At 35.3% G+C, this 6648-nt stretch overlaps 1 pseudogene; it reads left to right on the top strand.

The window, feature by feature from the left end:
* The first annotated feature begins 2586 nt into the window (after window positions 1-2586).
* LOC143566485 (uncharacterized) lies at window positions 2587-3903 on the top strand (annotated as a pseudogene).
* The last annotated feature ends 2745 nt before the right edge of the window (window positions 3904-6648 follow it).

Below are 6648 nucleotides of genomic sequence, written 5' to 3'. Positions count from 1 at the left end.
CAAAAAAAAGTATATCTTGTTCAAGCTTGTGTGTATTAATATTGAGATTTTTACATGTTTTCCCTTCCTAAACCTTTTAAATTACATATTTTTTCAAAATACAAGTGTTTAATGCAAAATGTACAATGTTCTTTAAGCATGGTTTGGAAAAATATGTAATTTCAAAGTTTAAAAAGAAAAAAATATATAAATGCCTCTAAAATATTCCTCTAGTTAATAGATTTATTTTCCGAAATATTTGTCACTTGAGATGATAATTTAAAGACGTCTAAAATACTTTTTGAACAGGCTATCAAGAAGATAAGCATAATATGCTTATCATTTACAAAGGTGGACAGAGCTGATCTATATAGGGGCTTTAGCCCATTATGCTACCCAAATATACAACTTCACTGATTTGGTTCTATCTCGTTGATATATATTTATTTGAATCCGAAAATTAAACATCACTTAGTGCATCTCCATCGGATGGTTTTTGGTTGGTTCAAACCAACTTAACCAATGGAGGATATGGTTTAAACCAAAAATCAAGAAGCCAAGTTTGAATTTCCAAACCAACAAAAAACCATTCAATTGTGGACCCCAATATCACATCTTTCACCCCCCCCTACACACACACACACACCCATATTTACATTTATAAAATATATTAAAATGTTATACGTATATACATATTTTTTTTATATTTATTTAAAAACTTATGTATTTTTTTGTTTGTCTATTTTTTACGTAACACCAAGTTTAACGATTAAATTTTTTAACGGCTAGTTTTTTAATGATTTTATTATCTATTTTACAACGCTTAATTCGAATAAAAAAAATATTACAAGAAGTCCTAGAAAAAAAAAACGTTACAAAAAATCCCAGAAAAAGGTTACAAGAAGTCCTAGGCATTACAAAGATTCCTAGAAAAAAAAAACATTACAAGAAGTCCTAGAAAAAAAAAAAAAAAAAAACCGTTACAAGAAGTCCTACTCATCCAACCCATGTTTCGCCATTATTTTGTCACATACTTTCTTGTGAATCGCTAGTCTCTTCGGGTCCATATGCGAGCGATCCGCAAAAAGTATGTTCATATCTTAATTATATATAAAGTCATCCATTTTTTGTTGATGTTGTTTTAACAACGTTGCTTTCAAACGAAAGATCTCCTCGAGAGATTCGTCGGTCTCATTTGTTTTTTCTTTTCTCTTTGTAGCCTTTGCCAATGCCTTAGCTTTCTAGGTACCAATAGGATGAGACGGCTCCTTGTAATGCTCATGGTCGTCTTCTAGGTTGACGCCATACTCTTCAACAGTTATTGGATTGCTTTCGGCATTGAGGTCGAAAAGTGTTGCGTGGCCATCTGATGCTGATGTACTGTACTCCCTGGAAGCAGACGTCTTTGTCCTCTTGTATGTAATGGTTTGGGCATATTCCATTTTTGTTGGAACCTAACCACCTCCCATACATGCTCATAAAGAAATTTAGCATTCTCAAATTGAAAATATTTTGCCTTGGCTGCATTACGGATTTGATCATTAGACCAACCACTACGATATTGCTCTTTGAGGTTGTCATACAACTCTGTAAAACGGTGCACTGGCTTTGTCATTTGATGCCAGTGTGATTTTATAACACTTTGTTCCCTTGGAACCAATACTTCTTTAATCCAGTATGCATGGATGCGTTTCCAAAAATCATCAACCTTCTGATTATTACCCGTGATTGAACCCACATAAATGTGAACATGAGCACGAGCTAGTAGTACCTCATCATCAGCGTCCTAATGAACAACTTTGGTTTTGGTTTTGATAGCTTTGGAAGATGCCACTTTCTTTCCTTTCTTCTTTTTATCAAGTGTGGGGGTTGGGTTATCATCCAAAAGAGATGATTGAGTTGAACCAAGTATTTGGTGTTGAAAAGCAGGAGATGTTGGTTCACCACCAGATTAATGGGTACCAGATGATGGAGTTGGATAAGCATGGGGATATGTGGGTTGTGAAATACATGGATAAAAATATGGAGTTGGATAAGCATGGGGATATGCAGGTTGATGATATGGAGGTTGTTGAAATGAAGCATGTTGATATGAAGCTTGTTGAAATGCAGGGTTTAAAACTTGATTGAATTGTTGAAAACCGACGTTTGTGGCTTGATTTGGGAGATGATTCATGGGAGTTGTTTTGGTTTTCATTGGATGAAGTGCTTAACAAATGCTGAAATGGAATTTCATCATCCATTTTTAGTGTGAAGAAATGAGTTAGTGAAAGACTAGCTGGGAATTCAACATCCATTTATAGAAAGCACTTTATAGAGAGCACTATAGAGAGCACTATAGAGAGCACTTTACAGAGCACTTTGTAACAACTAGTTTTGTAACGGCTAGTTTTATAACGGCTATTTTTATAACGGCTAGTTTTATAACGGCTAGTTTTGTAACGGCTAGTTTTCAAACGGCTAGTTTTCAAACGGCTAGTTGTAACGGCTAGTTTTCAAACGCCTAGTTGTAACGGCTAGTTTTCAAACGCCTAGTTTTCTACCATATATACATCAATTTATCTTCAATTTACCTCACAACCTTTTATCCTCAATCTTGCTAATCTTTATTCAAAATGAGTTTGAGTGATGAAGAAATGTCAGAGGTTCCCATAAATTTTGATGCTCACTTCATGAGCTTGTGGAATAAGCAACTCGAGTTATTGGTGGATGATGAATACGAAAATATGTATGAAGAAATCAAGAGGAGGCGTGTTGAAGATTCAGAGTCAAGTTCTAGACGACCTAACAAAGAGAAACGCAAAGAAATAAGCAGAGGTCGTGTAAAAGGCAACACACGTCTATGGGATGATTACTTTTCTCCCCAACCGGTTTACCCTGAAAGCTACTTTAGAAGAAGGTTTCGGATGGGCAAAAATCTGTTTATCAGAATTGTAGATGCCATGTCAAATCATTCTCCATACTTTACACAAAGATATGATGCAGCACACCGACCGGGCTTATCCCCTCTTCAAAAATGCACATGTGCCATACGCATGTTAGCATATGGCTTAGCTGGTGATCAATGCGATGAATATGTACGCATTGGTGAAAGTACTATCATGGAATGTCTTCAAAAGTTTTGTAGGTATGCCATTGAAATCTATTCTAATGTTTATCTAAGAAGGCCAAATGAAAAAGACATCCAACGACTAGTAGATAAGCATTCTACAAAGCATGGTTTGCCTAGAATGTTAGGAAGCATTGATTGCATGCATTGGTACTGGGAAAATTGTCCAGTTGCATGGAAAGGTCAATACACAAGAGGTGACCATAGCGGTCCTACAATCATGCTCGAGGCAGTTGCGTCTTACGACTTGTGGATTTAGCATGCCTATTTTGGTGTTGCTGGATCAAACAATGACGTGAACATTATAAATCAATCTCTAGTATTCAACGAAGTCTTAGAAGGTAAGGCTCCGCTGTGCAATTTTATAGTGAATGGAAATGAATACACTACAGGATACTATCTAGCAGATGGAATATATCCTTAATGGTTTACACTTGTGAAAAGTTTAACGTGTCCACCAAACCACAACCAGAAGATGCTAGATTTCAAGGCATGCCATGAGTCTGCAAGAAAAGATGTGGAGAGAGCATTCGGTGTTCTCCAAGCTCGATGGCATATCATAAAAGGTCCAGTAAGAATTTGGAGCATGAATTTTATAAAAGATATAATGTATGCATGCATTATACTACACAATATGATTGTGGAAGATGCAGGGGCCGCTATAACAGATTGGTCGAATGATGAAGATGAACCACCTGAACTGCCATTTCATGAACCGACATATGATTTCCAAGCGTACATGGAACGGTTCAGGGATTTACGTAACAATGAAGCTCATCATGCACTTCGAAATGATTTAATGGAACATTTATGGACGGTTAAGAATAATAATAATTCATAGGTTTTATTATTAAGCAAAAGCTTCAAATTATCTCTCTTTCATTTCGTAGAGTAATTGTCATTTTAAATTATGTAATTTTTTTTTGTTCATTTATTTGTTATATTTTTGTTAATCTATTTTTTACTAAATTTTTATTATATTACTATTTATTTAAATAAAAATTAAATATTTGGAAAATTGGAATTTAATAATCCCAACTTTCTGTTATTGGCCAATAATAATCTCAACTTTATTTATTCCCACTAGTGGTCCCAGATTTAAAAAAGTTGGCTCTCAATGGTCCCCTGTTAAAAATAACCTAACGGCGTTAAATTTTTTCCCAATTTCAAACTGATTTATTAGGGCATTTGATCGGAAGGAGGATACGAGTCGATTAGCGTAAAACATAGCTCGAAATGATGATTCAAATGGCTTGATTAGTGCTTCAAATCGGGTGTTTGAATTTAAAATTAACAAACATTAAGTTGTTTGGAGTATCGTTTCGAGCTTAGTTTTACATCAAGTATCTTTCTTCCGATCAAAAGTCTAAAAAATCAGTTTGAAATTCGAAAAAAACTTAACGCTGTTAGGTTTTTACAAGAGGACCATTGAGAGCCAACTTTTTTAAATTTGGGACCACTGGTGGAATAAACAAAATTGGGATTATTATCGGTCAATAACAGAAAGTTGGGATTATTAAGATCCAATTTTCCTAGATATTTTATAGTATTGTAAAATTGTTATTTAAAATAATTGTAAAAGTAAGTGATGATGTGGAAATGTAAAGATGGTTTGAGAAGGTGTATTGTTGGAGTAAAAAAAAAGATGGTTTTTAAGAAAGCTGATGTGACAATGATGTGTCTGGTTTGAACCAAAACTGTTGAAGATGGTCTTAGTATTTACAATTTTATTTTAACAACACATTTTCAACAGTATATGATATGCTTATAATTTTACTCGGTTTTAAAAAAATTGGATAGGAGGTTAGGAACACCAACTTTCTTTTTACATACTAAAGCATCCACAATGCGTATACATAGATGGTCACAGATGATAACATGACAGGCGACATACTGACATACAAAACTGCCACTGATGCCGCAAGATACAAGTTTGTCCATGCCCGTTTTCCAAGTTCACGTTCGTGAGACGGGTGAGGAGAAATTTCATTGATTAGCAAATGTGAACCTTTAATTTTCTTTATTAATCATCTATCAATAATATTTAGAGAAAATTATGATATGTGCCCCTATGCTTTATGGGCGGGGTACTTTATAGGTCCGATTCTTAATTTGAGTGATCTGTGCCACCGCAATTTTAGGGCGGGACAGTTTAACTCCTGTCGTTTGCTGACCGTTAATTGAGTCGTTGACCGCAAGGGCAAAACCATCTTTTTGCACACATGTTGTAATTATACATTTCCTTCCTCCGATTTAGACGATAAGTTAAGTCAAAATAAGGTCGGCATCAGCATAGGCTCTATGTATCCCCGTAATTTCCAGCTTGATTCTTTAACTGATCATCAATTCTAGGTCGTTTAGTGGCGTGGAAGTAGAAATGGAGGCTGGTTCATACAATATCAGGCCTGAAAGTAAGTATTGTGAGCCCGATGACCTTGTATGGTAAGTGATAAGTGTTATGTTGTTAGCAAAATTTTCAATTTATTAGTGTCATTGATTGATTAATAGTAATTACAGGTGATAGTTAGACAATTTTTACCATAAAGCTATCCCATGGAGGTGTGTTCCTTAGTCAGCCGAAAAAAAGTTACGAGGGGGGTAAAATAAGCTTAGTTGACTATGTCGAGGTTGACAAATTTTGTAAAGGGATGTTGGAAGAAGTACTTTGTAAGTTACAATATGGTTGTGATCAAGTTTGTTAGTTGTTCGTTTCTTTGAATTTGGGTTTAAAGCTTTTGGGTGAAGGCTATCATTTTAAACATATTTGTGATATTGTTAGAGGTGGCCACAACATTGTTGAAATTTGTGTTGAACATGGCCAAACCAATGTGATACAAATTTCAGGATTTGTTAGTGCCTTTAGCATGCTTGCCTGTGAAATAGTTTTATACAAAGGACCCGGTCAAACTGATGAAGAATTGTGTGGTAGTGATGGTGATGAAGAGGATAACGATGCATATGATGGATCAGATGGTAGTGATTTAGATCCTGATTATATAGTAGAATTTAAAAATCCTTTGGAGGAAGTAGAAGTTAACATGAGACCATATAAGGCTGTTGTTGATTATGATGTGGATGAAGACATGAATCATAATAGTGATGTTAAGCGGTTAAATCCTGACATGGACGATTATGAGAACTCTGATGATGAGAGTCTGAGTGTGTTGAATAGTGTGGTAAGGAAGTTTAAGGGGAAGCAAACGAGTAATGTTGATGATGATTGTCCCTTCTATGTTGATCAATTATCACAGACGAATGATGAGTTGAATGTAATGGATAAAAGTTATGTTGTTAATGCAAGAAGAGATCTTTACATTAAAAAAAGTGATCCGTTAAGGTATAGAGTCAAAATGGGGGACCAAGCCCAATTTGATTGCTGGTCAGGGGTCAAATGTGATAAGTGAGGAAAACTCTAAGTTACCAAAAGGGCACATTAAACTCACTTGCCTTGGGCAATGCAGATCTCAAGAGCCTCCATTGAAGTCAGTTGGTGTGTGAAGGCCATTCCTCACTAACATTAGTGTCTCAAAAGTCAATCTATTGGTCTATACACCATGTCG

Source organism: Bidens hawaiensis, unplaced genomic scaffold (genome assembly GCF_021521415.1).
Source record: "Bidens hawaiensis isolate Kalapana, Puna unplaced genomic scaffold, B.hawaiensis_p1.1 tig00022895_1, whole genome shotgun sequence".
Lineage (NCBI taxonomy): Eukaryota > Viridiplantae > Streptophyta > Magnoliopsida > Asterales > Asteraceae > Bidens > Bidens hawaiensis.
Note: the sequence above shows the minus strand (reverse complement) of the source record. Positions and strands in the feature narration are given on the sequence as shown.